The 13,647-nt window shown below is 50.7% G+C and overlaps 1 protein-coding gene across 1 annotated transcript in view; it reads left to right on the forward strand.

Annotated features, from left to right (window-relative positions):
* Nucleotides 1–13,647, forward strand: part of ERCC6 (ERCC excision repair 6, chromatin remodeling factor) — a 318,760-nt gene that overhangs the window by 53,278 nt on the left and 251,835 nt on the right. The window lies entirely within an intron of this gene.

Consider the following 13,647-nt stretch of genomic DNA (forward strand, 5'->3'; position numbering starts at 1 on the left):
GTCTTGCAGAGCAGCACTCCATATCAAAACATGCACCGTGTTTTGAGAGGGAATGTTCTATTCCAGAGTGGGAAATGTAACCGGGCACAACACATTAGGTTGCAGCACTTTTCCATCCATTGTTAGCCTCCAAGATGGTACAGTGAATTACAGGTACCACCTTTTCTCCTGAGCAGTGCTTTTTTTTTCTAAAAAAAAAATGTTTAGGGGTACTCTCATTTTGACTCAAGAAAATCACCATTTTATAGTTCAAATTGGGAAAAATAAGTACAGTAGATGGACAAAGGTACAAAGATTCACAAAATGTTTAGGGGTACTCTCATTTTGACTCAAGAAAATCACCATTTTATAGTTCAAATTGGGGGGGGGGGGAATACAGTAGATGGACAAAGTACAAAGATTCACAAAATGTTTACGGCTATGCGTCCCCCCAGAAAAAAAAGCACTGCTCTTGAGACAGGCTCTGCACCTTTAACAAATGCAGAAATTCAGTAGGTCCAACTAACCCACTTTGCCACATCTGACATACAGGACTTTCCTCTCATGATTAAAAAAAGCTATTGTGTAGCTATTGTGAACACCATCATGTCACCCCTCCGCAAATAATTTTTATTGGTTTTCATGTAAATACAAGAACAACATACAACTACAGTAACTTGTCTTAATAATTTTCATATGCAGTACACAGTACACAAGCAATATGTTGATTTATGCATTATCAATTCAAGCATCTCTTTCCACAGAGATTCATGTTTTGTGCGTGGAATAAAAGTATCTTCTGTCTCATTTATAAAGTAAAGAAAGGAAGCTAAATCTCACCAAAAATGTCTATCCCTGTAGATCCTTTACTTACTGTTCTGTGGCGTGTTAGGGGTTCCGACAGCCACATTCCAAATATTATTTGACCGGATTTCAATGGGGAGTGAACACTGTCATGTCTGAAGGGGGCTTGTGCATATGAACACAAAGGAACATGGACAAAAGGGGCAAGATTGATCATCAACACACACTTGCAGACCCTCCAAGTGTTCCGATTTTCCAGGGACAGTCCCAGATTTACAGAAGTCTTCCCGGTTTCTGATTTCATCCTGGAATGTCCTGCTTTTCCATAGGATATCCCTATTTTCATCGGAGAAATGTTGGAAGGGACGTCTCTGCTTTCATCAGAGAAATGTATGGAATAGGATGTCCCCATTTCCATCGGAGAAATGTTGGAGGGCATGAGACAAGATTGTGTGAAGTGGGTGTCATGAAATTCTACTCAGTATTGATCCAAAACAGAATCCAGCGTATAGTTAGCAGAGTAACAACTTAAACACGTGGCTGGATTTCCAAAAAATAGACCGGAGGCAATTACCGTAATATTTCATCCAGCAGAGCTTTACTGCTACTGAAGGCAAACGAGCATAATGGTCACATTCAGGATTGGCATTGTTCATAAGGAATCCAGCTGCAGCGGACTTAACTTAAACTTACAATAACTTATAATAAGTCTAAAACCTTAAAGGTAAAGGTACCCCAACCGTTAAGTCCAGTTGCAGACGACTCTGGGGTTGAGTGCTCAGCTCGCTTTAGGTGGTCTAAAACCTTAACACTAAGCAAAACACCACACTAGAAGGAAAAGAGATACAAAGAGAAAGTGTGAAACTCAGGCTCCTTCTGGCCTCTTCTTATGACCTTGACAGAAGAGATAACAGAACCAGGTTAAGCCAGTTGTACTCAGCTTCTCTGAAGGAATAACCCAAACATCACAAACCTTCTGCTTGCTTCTTTCGCACAGAGAAGCTTCCAGAACCCTCTTGAGTTAATTAGAATAGGAAAGATCACTACACACCAGAGCAGTAATTTCTGCACTAAGAAATGCAAACTGACCGTGGGGTGGAGAGAGACCTTTCTCAGCTTCCCAGTGTAAATGTAAACAGAGAATAATGTTGATTTGTAGTGGGATGGAAACCAAGATAAGCTTAGACCGTTGCTTCTCAGCCTTTTGGGCTAAGGTCTCCCTTCCTCAACCTCCTCTGCTTTTCTGCCTCCCCACAGAACCAAACATCTGTTCCATAAGCGAGCCCCTTCCATGCATGTGGCTTGTTGTTTCAGGAACAAATCTGCTGGGAACTAATCCAATAGACTTGGCCAGCCTGCCAGGGCCTAATTGTGTTCCTGCAGTGAAACTTGCATAGCTCCACAAATCAGCATCTGTGCAAGCCCAGCTCACCTGCCAACACCTGCACTTAGCATAGCAGATGCCTATAGCAAAACAGCTAAGACCACCTAGACATAACTGGTCACCTCTTAGTGTTCATGGAGGTGCAGAGGAACTCTTGAAGTTCCAGCGTGACAGCTTTGCAAAACACAATGCAGATAAAATCACTTCCCATACATTCTAGTTCAGGATGATTTCTGGAGCCAGTTAATGTGCCTGAGGGGCCTGCTTGTTCTGTTACGGATACTTTCTTTGTTAAAAAATAAATTTTATTAAGGATTATAGAGAAAAATACAAAACTTGATATCTTTTCCTGTTTTTTAACCAAACCAAGACTTTTATATAGATACTATAGTAACCCAAAAAGGGGAGAGGAAAGAAAGAAAGAAAGAAAGAAAGAAAGAAAGAAAGAAAGAAAGAAAGAAAGAAAGAAGAAATAATAATATAGTGGTACCTCGGTTTTTGAACTTAATCCATTCCGGTAGACATCGTATTTTTCGCTCCATAGGACGCACTCCCCCCCCTCCAAAAATTAAGGGGAAATGTATGTGCGTCCTATGGAGCGAATGCAGGCTCCTTGGCTTCAGCGATAGCAACGCGAAGCCTCCGAAGCACAGAGGGAGTGCTCCCTCTGCGCTCCGGAGGCTTCGCGTTGCTTTTGTTGAAGCCTGGAGTGCACCGACCCTTCTCCCTCTCCAGGCTTCAGGGATAGCCGCCTGAAGCCTTCAGAGCGCAGCGCAAGTTCCCGCTGCGCTCCGTAGGCTTCAGGTTCCTTTCACTGAAGCCAGGAGAACAAGACTCTCCTGGCTTCAGCAGAGAGGGAGAGCTGCGCAGCGCCCTTTCAGCCAAGCGGGAGGAGAAATGGAAGGGGCTCCGTTTCTCCTGCCGCTTCGCTGAAGGGGAGCTGAGCAGAGAGGGGGAGAATTTTTTTTCTTGTTCTCCCCCTCTAAAACAAGGTGCGTCCTATGGTCCGGTGCGTCCTATAGAGCGAAAAATACAGTACTTCTGGGTTTTCAGCGTTCGGGAGCTGAAACGTTCCAAAACTGAGGCGTTCAGGAACCGAGGTTTGACTGTAATGAAAACAATAGGAAAGAGATTAAAAGAGAAAGATAGAAATGTAAGATTCAGAAAGTAAAGAACTTCTGATTCTTCATCTGTCTGCTGTATAAAAACAACACAGTATTCACGTCGTCCAATCCCATATAAAACCCCACAAAACCACTTTATATAGACAAACATTATCTTCAATCCGCAAATCCAAATGTCATTATTTCATTTTCTTTCTCATGCCAAAAGTCTATGAGAGGTTTCCAATCTTTAACAAATGACTTTTCTCTGATTACACATGTCAGTTTCACCATCTCAGCCAAGTCTGTTAGTTTTAATAGTCATTCTTCAATTGCTGGTGATGGTGATGTGTCCTTCCATCTTTGTGGGTCTTTGTTACGGATACTTCCCAGCTCCTTCTGTCTGCAAATGTGGGTGAGATACTTGCATGGCTGATTGCTCTTGCCCATCCTCTCTGATGAAAGCAGCCATGGGTGGAATGGTCACATGAGACTGGACACTTCCCTGCAGGAGGATGAGAGACCAACTGTTTTTAAGGCCGTTAATGAAATGCCTTGTTTGAGAAGTTTGTGTCCAGCGCAGCTGTTGACCTGCTCCATCTGGTACACCAGCCAAGACCCTACCTGCTTGTTCACTGTCTCGCCAGAGTGGTGCATGCTCTAGTTATCTCCTGCTTGGACTACTGCAATGCACTTTACGTGGGGCGGCCTTTGAAGGTGACTCGGAAACTACAACTAATCCAGAATGCAGCAGCTAGACTGGTGACTTGGAGCAGCCGCCGAGACCATATAACACCGGTCCTGAAAGACCTACATTGGCTCCCGGTACGTTTCCAAGCACAATTCAAAGTGTTGGTGCTGACCTTTAAAGCCCTAAACGGCCTTAGACCAGTAGAGTTGTAACTTGGAAGTCAAACAGCCTTGTTCTCAAATGTTTTGGCTTCCGAACGATCAAAACCTGGAAGTGACTGTTCCAGTTTTCGAACGTTATTTCGCAAGCCAAATGTCCAATGGGGCTTCCGTGGCTTCTGATTGGCTGCAGGAGGTTCCTGCAGCCAGTCGGAAGGCACGCTTTGGTTTCCAAATGCTTTGTAAGTCAAACTGACTTCTGGAACAGAATCTGTTCGACTTCCAAGGTACGACTGTATATCTGAAGGAGTATACCCCCATCTTTCAGCCCAGACACTGAGATCCAGGTCTGAGGGTCTTCTGGTGGTTCCCTCATTGAGAGACGTGAAGTTATAGGGAACTAGGCAGAGGGCCTTCTTGGCAGTGGCACCCACATTGTGGAACGCCCTCCTGTCAGATATCAAGGAAATAAACAGCTACAGTACCTGACTTTTAGAAGACATCTGAAGGTCGCCCTGTATAGGGAAGCTTTTAATATTTGATGTTTTTCTGTGTTATATTTATATTTAATTATGCTAAATAATCAGGCATCAATATAACTAGTAGCACACATAATAAAAGGTAAAGGTAAAGGGACCCCTGACCATTAGGTCCAGTCATGGCCGACTCTGGGGTTGCGGCGCTCATCTTGCTTATTGGCTGAGGGAGCCGGTGTACAGCTTCCGGGTCATGTGGCCAGCATGACTAAGCCGCTTCTGGCAAAACAGAGCAGCGCATGGAAACGCCATTTACCTTCCCGCCAAAGCGGTACCTATTTATCTGCGCCACCCGCGTCCCTTAATAAAAGATAAGTCTCATATAATAAACAAGAACCCTGATAGCTCTGTTGGTAGAGTATGAGACTCTTAATTTCAGGGTTCTGGGTTTGAGCCCCACACTGAGCAAAAGATTCCTGCCTTGCAGTTGGTTGGACTAGAGCCAGTGTGGTGTAGTGGTTAAGAGCAGTGGACTCGTAATCTGGTGAACCGGGTTCGCTTCCCCGCTCCTCCACATGCAGCTGCTGGGTGACCTTGGGCCAGTCACACTTCTCTGAAATCTCTCAGCCCCACTCACCTCACAGAGTGTTTGTTTTGTTGTGGGGGAGGAAGGGAAAAGGAGATTGTTAGCCGCTTTGAGACTCCTTATCCCCCCCCCCCATTTTTTTATTGGTTTTCACAAAATTATAAACAAACAAACACATAAAACAAACAAACACAATTCATAACCTTATTAAAAAATTACACTTATTAACATTGTTAAGTGACTTCCTCGCTTCCCCTTGGTTGAATTTCATTGCATGTCCTTTTAACGGTTTTCCAAATCACAGTTCTTATAAAGTTTAACTTGAACCTTAACATCCTTATATCTTTTCCTTTTGAAATTAAACATATTAATTCATCACTTAACTTAAGTAAAATCCTAAGCCAATTAAGTATCTACAAGCTGTTTCCAATTAATTTAACTTAACATATTTAGCTAAATAATAATTAAATTTAATCCAATCTTCCTGATACTCCTCCTCCTTCTGGTCACGGACTCTTCCGGTTAGGTAGGCTAGCTCCGAAAAATCCATCATCTTCGCTTTGAGACTCCTTAAGGGGATTGAAAGGTGGGATATCAAGTCCAAACTCCTCCTCCTCCTCCTCCTCCTGCTCCTCCTCCTCCCCCACCTCCTCTTCTTCTTCTACTACTGCTAGATGACCCCCGTGGTCCCTTCCAACTGTATAATTCCATGTTTCCATGAAGAAGCCAGTGACAAAGTTAAAGTGTTATTGTCAGGGGTTTAGGAGCAGAGGCACGGGCAAGGGAGGAAACAGAGAGCGAAGGGGAGGAGGCAGAAGAAAAGATGAGTGATGACGACGACCCGAGATCTCCTAGTCTTTCCAGTGAATCAGAGGATTCACAGAAAGGAGCACCAGTGGCCAGGGCAAGGGGGGAGTCTAGGGGGGCACCCCAGGAAGATAGAGCCAGAGGGGACTCAGGGGGGAGCAGCTGGAAATCGGGACCAGCGTCACCGCCAGGAAGCAGGGAAGAGGAAAGGAGCCAGGGGGGAAGCGCTGGCAGCTCACCATAGGAGGGAGGGCATGAGTCAGGAGTGGCCACACCTCCATCGGGGAGCGAAGAAACGGTTAAGAGGAAAGTGGAAGGTTGGGCGCGCGCGCCAAGTTCAAATGCAGAGGAAGGCGGCGCAGTAAGCAGCCCCGAAAGGGAACCAGGTCCTAAAGCCCGGCGCAAGGAGGCAGGAGGGTCCGGGTCAGCGTCAGAAGAATCCCGGAAGGAAGAAGCCCCGGGGGGTAGAGGGACCCAGAGGAGGACAGTCAGGCGGAAAAGGTGGAGCAAGGCTAGGATATTAAGTTGGTGCACACGGGGCGGAGACTCAGACGGAGCTTCGCCGATCTAGCTACTAGACGTAGAGTTGCGCGCAGCAGCGTGAGTATGGAAACTGTAATTCAATAAAGACTTTTACTTAATGATCGCTGGCTAGCGTGATCCTCTGTGAGCTAGGATCTTCAAGCAGCTCTGACAGTAAGCTCTGTCTCCCGATTGTGGGCATCTACAGCCTCGAGGAGGGGAGAGAAACAGGTGCCTACTAGCGAGCTCACGAACGGCAGACGACATGACGGCTGAGCAGCAGATAGAGGAACTCAGAAAAGCAGTGGCACAACTGAATGCCGAGGCTCTCGCATCCAGGAAGAGAGAGGAGGAAGCAGCAGCCGCCTGCAGGGATCTCCAGGTCAGGTTAGACGTGCTGACAAAGCAGACACCCCGGCAGGAGGGAATTGGGTTGGCGAGACGGACAGGCGGGCTGGTCTCTCACTTCGATGGGAACCTGCAACAGTATCCCAACTTTAGAGCCGACGTACTGTGCGCACTGCAACTGCTGCATAAAGACTTTAGAGATGAGCAAGAGAGAGTGGGATTCATCATGTCCCATTTGCATGGGGATGCTAGAGCATGGCTACGCAATTTATGGAGAGATAAGGATCCGGCGCTCCAGAATGCAGATGCCTTTATTAAAGCGATGGATGGGTGTTTTTTATCAAGTATTGACGTGGATCTTGCACGGAAGGAGGTGCATGGGCTGAGACAAGGGGGGGCCAGCGTCAGGCAGTATCATGCCCGCTTTTTTGCCTTGGTCAGTGCCCTGGAATGGGACAGAGATTCGGCTCCTGTAAGAGACCTATTTTGGGAGGGGCTGCACAACTCGATTAAAGATGAGATCGCGAGGGGGGAGAGACCCCGAACCACCCAGGAGGTCGTTCAGAGGGCACTGGCAGTGGGGGTGAGGCTGGAAGGACGTCTGTGGAGCAGGGACGAAGGGCGTGGAGGGCGCGAACCAGCCAGGGGCGCCTCCTTCCTTCCCAGAGAAGCAGCGCGGGCGCAATCCACGCCTCCGCCAGGAGGAGGAGCCGAACCTATGGAGGTTGGAGGTGCAAGGGCTCAGTCAGCAACCAGAGCCCTAGCACCGGCAGCAGTGAAAGCGAAGCCTCCTAGAGGGAACAGGAAGTGTTACGTCTGTGAGGAGCCAGGGCATATGGCAAAAGAGTGTCCCCAGAGGCTCCACAAGCTTACTGCAGCCTCGGCAATGGTGACTGCAGCAACGCAGCAAGGGGGACCACAGCAGGGAAACGACGCAGTCTGGCTGGAGGAAGAGGCCCTGGGGCCCAGCCAGACGTGTTAGTGACGCAGTCCCCAGAGGTTTTACAGCCCGTGAACCCCCTCCCGCCCAAACCAGTGGTGAGGCTCACCGCATCTCTCCAGCTGCCCAATGGAATCACCACTGACGTGCCCATCACAGTTGACTCGGGCAGCAACGCGGACTTTATAGGGCAGGACTTTGTCGACAAGCACGCTATACAGTTGCTGCCGGCCACACTGCCCCTGCAGGTTGTCACGGTGGATGGCAGGGAGTTGCTAGGGGGGCAAGTGGTGAAGCAGACGCCGCCCATGGCGATGCGACTTGGAAATCACAAAGAAATCATCAGCTTCAATGTCACTCAACTATCGGATACGCCCATTGTATTGGGAATGAGTTGGCTGGACAAGCACAGCCCAACGCTGGCTTGGTACCAGAGGCAGCTGATCTTCGGCTCTTCCTTTTGTGCTGAACACTGCATCGTGCCCCGGCAGGAAGGAGAGGAAGAGGAGTCACAGCTGCTGCTAGGCACGCTGCAAGCGATTCCCCACAAGTACGCAGAATTTTTGGAAGTTTTCTGCGAGAAGGAGGCAGACAGGCTACCCCCTCACAGACCATATGACTGCAAGATTGACCTGCTGCCGGGGGTGGCGCTGCCTAAGGGGAAACTGTATTCCATGTCAGAGGACGAGCTGCAGGAACTCAAACAGTTCATAGATCATAATTTGGAGCGCGGTTTCATCCGAGAGTCCAAGGCAGCGGGGGGCAGTCCAGTATTCTTTGTTAAAAAGCGAGACACGCCCCAAAAAAGACTGGTCGTGGACTATCGCATTTTAAACAATGGGACCAAGCCGTCGGACTTCCCCATGCCCCGAATCGACGACCTCCTGGCGAAGGTGCGGAAGGGGAAAGTGTTCACCAAGTTAGACCTGCGAGGGGCGTACAACCTCATTCGTATGCGGGAGGGAGATGAGTGGAAGACGGCCATGTTCACGCCACTGGGTACCTACGAATACAGAGTTATGCCCTTTGGATTGCAAAATGGCTCCCACGTTTTTCAAGCTTTCATGCATCACGTGTTGGCGGGACTTCTCTACAAGACGTGCGTCTGTTTCTTAGATGACATCCTGATCTTTTCGGAATCGCAGCAGGAGCATGACAGACACGTCAAGGAAGTGCTGACCAGACTAAAGCAACATAGGCTCTACGCCAAGCTGGAGAAGTGCCAATTTGACGTGACGGAGGTGGATTTTCTGGGCTACAAGTTGTCTGACAAGGGGCTCGCCATGGACAGCGCCAAGGTTCGCGCGGTATTGGATTGGAAGAGTCCACGCAACCGGAAGGAGGTCCAGAGGTTTGTCGGCTTTGCGAACTTCTATCGCAAGTTTATCAAGGGCTTCGCTATGCAGACAGCGGCCATCACAGACACGCTTAGCTCCAAGAAAAAGAAGTTCGTTTGGACAGTGGAGGCGGAGCAGTCCTTTCAGGCACTCAAGCGTCTCTTCGCGTCGGAAGAGCAGCTGCTTCACGTCAACCCCAGCAGGCCGATGAGGGTGGAGACAGACGCCTCGGACAGAGCCGTGGGGGCGGTCCTGCTGCAAAAGGACCAGCAGGGGGTGTGGCGACCGGCAGCGTTCTACTCCAGGAAGCTCAGCAAGTCCGAGCAGAACTACACCATCTGGGACAGGGAGTTGCTGGCCATTCATGCAGCGTTCAAAGCGTGGAGGCACTTCCTGATCGGCGCCAAGCACACGGTGCAGGTTTGCACGGACCACAAGAATCTGGAGCACTGGCGCACGGCACAGTTCCTAAACCAGAGGCAGATACGTTGGGCTGAGTTTTTTGCGAACTTCGACTTCCGCATAGAGTATGTCCCGGGGGACACTAACATCATGGCGGACGCCCTCTCCCGTAAGCCACAGTATCTGGAGGACGCAACGCCAGCGGCCGCCATGCACATCTTCGCACCAACAGTATGGGCGTGCGCCGCGGCCACCGTGGACCTGGAGGCGGTGCGACGAGCGTTGCAGGATGACTCCTTCGCGCAAGCAAAGATGGCAGAGGTGCAAAGGGGCACGGCTGCGGCCGACGGTTTCCAGCTACGAGATGGATTGCTCATCCGTAAAGGGGCCATCTACGTGCCGGGAGACGACCTTCGCGCCAAGGTGCTGCAGCAGCTGCACGACGCGCCCACGGCCGGGCACTTTGGCAAGGAGAAGACGGTGGAATTAGTAGCCAGGGATTTCTGGTGGCCTGGGATGAGAGGGGAGGTCGCAGACTACGTGGCGAGGTGTGACACCTGCCAGAGGGCCAAACCAGTGCACAAACCGCCGGCCGGACTGTTGGAACCGCTGCAAACTCCGGTCGAACCTTGGGAAAGGGTGGCCCTGGACTTTGTCACGGATCTGCCCAGCTCGAGGGGCAAGACGGCAGTGCTGGTGGTGGTAGACCTGTTTTCCAAGATGGCGCATTTCATTCCGTGTGCTAAGGTGGCCACGGCGGAGCAAACCGCCAAACTGTTCATAGACCACGTGTTCAAGGTTCACGGTCTGCCACGGTCTATTCTGTCTGACCGGGGGCGGCAGTTCATCTCGAATTTCTGGCAGAAGCTGATGGGCTTCCTGAACGTCAAGATCAACCTGGCGTCGGCGAGACACCCGCAGACCAACGGGCAAGCGGAGCGGGTCAATGCCATCATGCAGCAGTACCTGAGATGTTATGCAAATCAACAGCCTGCGACGTGGGTGGATTACCTGCCGCTTGCCGAGTTCGCCTACAACAACACGAAGCACGTGTCCACGGGGGTCACGCCGTTCTTCGCCAACAACGGGAGGCACCCCAGAACCTTCCCGGGACTGGAAAGAATGGGAGAGGGGGAGCCGCAGACAGCAGATGCGTTCGCGTCGGAGCTGCAGGAAGTCCACGATCAGCTGAGGCGCCACCTGGAGCTGGCCAAGCACGCATACAAGGTACAAGCGGACAAGCACAGAAGGGTTGGCGAAGAGCTCCACGTGGGAGACTGGGTTTGGTTAGCAGCCCACGCAGTGCCGGCCAGGTCGTTGGCCAAGAAGAAACTAGGGCATAAACAACTGGGGCCCTACCAAGTCGAAGAGCAGGTCAACCCGGTAGCGTTCAGACTGGCACTTCCGGAGGGTTCCAGAATGCATCCGGTATTCCACAGATCGGTGCTCACTCCCTACAGGGCACCGCACAGGTTCCAGGAACCCGGAACGGCGCCGAGTCCGGTCAGAGACAGAACAGGGCACGCGGGAGTGGCACAGAAGGAGCGCATCAACGAAGTCACGGAGATTTTGGACTCCAGATGGGGGGAAGAGGGGGTAGAATACTTTCTCGCCAAGGAGGGCACCCCGGCCAGTGCGAACAGCTGGGTGCCGGGCTACGCCTTGGACGAACCTCTCCTCAAAGACGAGTTTCATGCCCTCTTCCCCCATAGACCTATGCCAGCAGACTTTTTCGACGACTGGCTTTTCACGCCCACGCTTTCGGCCAGCACTTTCCGGGGGTTCGACTCGGACGAGGACCCGACACAAGACGTCCGTTCCCCGGAGGGGTCACCCTCGGGATCTGCATCAGAACCCTCGTATTGGTGGGACGATAGACCAGAGGAGCAGTTCCGCAGACGGTGGCTGGAAGGCCCAGGACGAGCAACACCGCCAGGAGGAAGTGAGGGAGAGACGGACATGGACGTTTTCGGGGACGACCCTGGTTTCGAGCACGGCGGCACAGAGATGGAAGCGGAGGTGACCGTTGTCGACGAGAGCAGGGAGGAAGACCCGCGAGACTTCAGATGGAGACCCGCCACGGGAAGCGACCGATATCCGACGTTCGTCCCTTTGCAACAGCAGCCCCCAGCTCCAGCACCGGAAGGAGGGGAGGGGGGAATGGGGGGCTTCGAGGGGGGGATGGATGTCAGGGGTTTAGGAGCAGAGGCACGGGCAAGGGAGGAAACAGAGAGCGAAGGGGAGGAGGCAGAAGAAAAGATGAGTGATGACGATGACCCGAGATCTCCTAGTCTTTCCAGTGAATCAGAGGATTCACAGAAAGGAGCACCAGTGGCCAGGGCAAGGGGGGAGTCTAGGGGGGCACCCCAGGAAGATAGAGCCAGAGGGGACTCAGGGGGGAGCAGCTGGAAATCGGGACCAGCGTCACCGCCAGGAAGCAGGGAAGAGGAAAGGAGCCAGGGGGGAAGCGCTGGCAGCTCACCACAGGAGGGAGGGCATGAGTCAGGAGTGGCCACACCTCCATCGGGGAGCGAAGAAACGGTTAAGAGGAAAGTGGAAGGTTGGGCGCGCGCGCCAAGTTCAAATGCAGAGGAAGGCGGCGCAGTAAGCAGCCCCGAAAGGGAACCAGGTCCTAAAGCCCGGCGCAAGGAGGCAGGAGGGTCCGGGTCAGCGTCAGAAGAATCCCGGAAGGAAGAAGCCCCGGGGGGTAGAGGGACCCAGAGGAGGACAGTCAGGCGGAAAAGGTGGAGCAAGGCTAGGATATTAAGTTGGTGCACACGGGGCGGAGACTCAGACGGAGCTTCGCCGATCTAGCTACTAGACGTAGAGTTGCGCGCAGCAGCGTGAGTATGGAAACTGTAATTCAATAAAGACTTTTACTTAATGATCGCTGGCTAGCGTGATCCTCTGTGAGCTAGGATCTTCAAGCAGCTCTGACAGTTATGAATTTCAAAGTCTACGATTCTATGATATGTGTGGAAAAAACAAACCAATCGAAATGTAAGAAGAGCCTTTCTGGATCAGAGCAAAGAGCCATCTAATTCAGTATCCTGTTCTCACAGCCATCCACTAGATGCCCCTGGGAAACTTGCAGGCAGGACGTGAGCAGAATAGCACCCTTTCCCACTCGCGTTCCTTATCCACTGGCATTCAGAGACATACTGCCTCCGATCCTGGAAGTTGTTGTTGTTTAGTCGTTTAGTCGAGTCCGACTCTTCGTGACCCCATGGACCAGAGCACACCAGGCACTCCTGTCTTCCACTGCCTCCCGCAGTTTAGTCAAACTCATGCTGGTAGCTTCGAGAACACTGTCCCACCATCTCTTCCTCTGTCGTCCCCTTCTCCTTGTGCCCTCCATCTTTCCCAACATCAGGGTCTTTTCCAGGGAGTCTTCTCTTCTCATGAGGTGGCCAAAGTATTGGAACCCCAGCTTCACGATCTGTCCTTCCAGTGAGCACTCAGGGCTGATTTCCTTAAGAATGGATAGGTTTGATCTTCTTGCAGTCCATGGGACTCTCAAGAGTCTCCTCCAGCACCATAATTCAAAAGCATCAATTCTTCAGCGATCAGCCTTCTTTATGGTCCAGCTCTCACTTCCATACATCACTACTGGGAAAACCATAGCTTTAACTATACGGACCTTTGTTGGCAAGGTGATGTCTCTGCTTTTTAAGATGCTGTCTAGGTCTGTCATTGCTTTTGTCCCAAGAAGCAGGCGTCTTTTAATTTCGTGGCTGCTGTCACCATCTGCAGTGATCATGGAGCCCAAGAAAGTAAAATCTCTCACTGCCTCCATTTCTTCCCCTTCTATTTGCCAGGAGGTGATGGGACCAGTGGCCACGATCTTCGTTTTTTTGCTGTTGAGCTTCAAACCATATTTTGCGCTCTCCTCTTTCACCCTCATTAAAAGGTTCCTGGAAGTACAAGATAGCCATTATGGCTCTCATTAGAAATAAGGGAATGAAAATAATGAGGAAGTAATAAAAGATATAAAAACCCGAGTCACTGCAAATTTACTCCATTAATTAAAACTACAGGAGCAATTGTGTCTAGCACTCACTGGCAGAACCTCTGCGGAGAGGATGACAATTCAACCAAAGCTAAATTTCT

Source organism: Podarcis liolepis (genome assembly GCF_965112155.1).
Source record: "Podarcis liolepis genome assembly, chromosome: 5".
In the NCBI taxonomy this organism is placed as follows: Eukaryota; Metazoa; Chordata; class Lepidosauria; order Squamata; family Lacertidae; genus Podarcis; species Podarcis liolepis.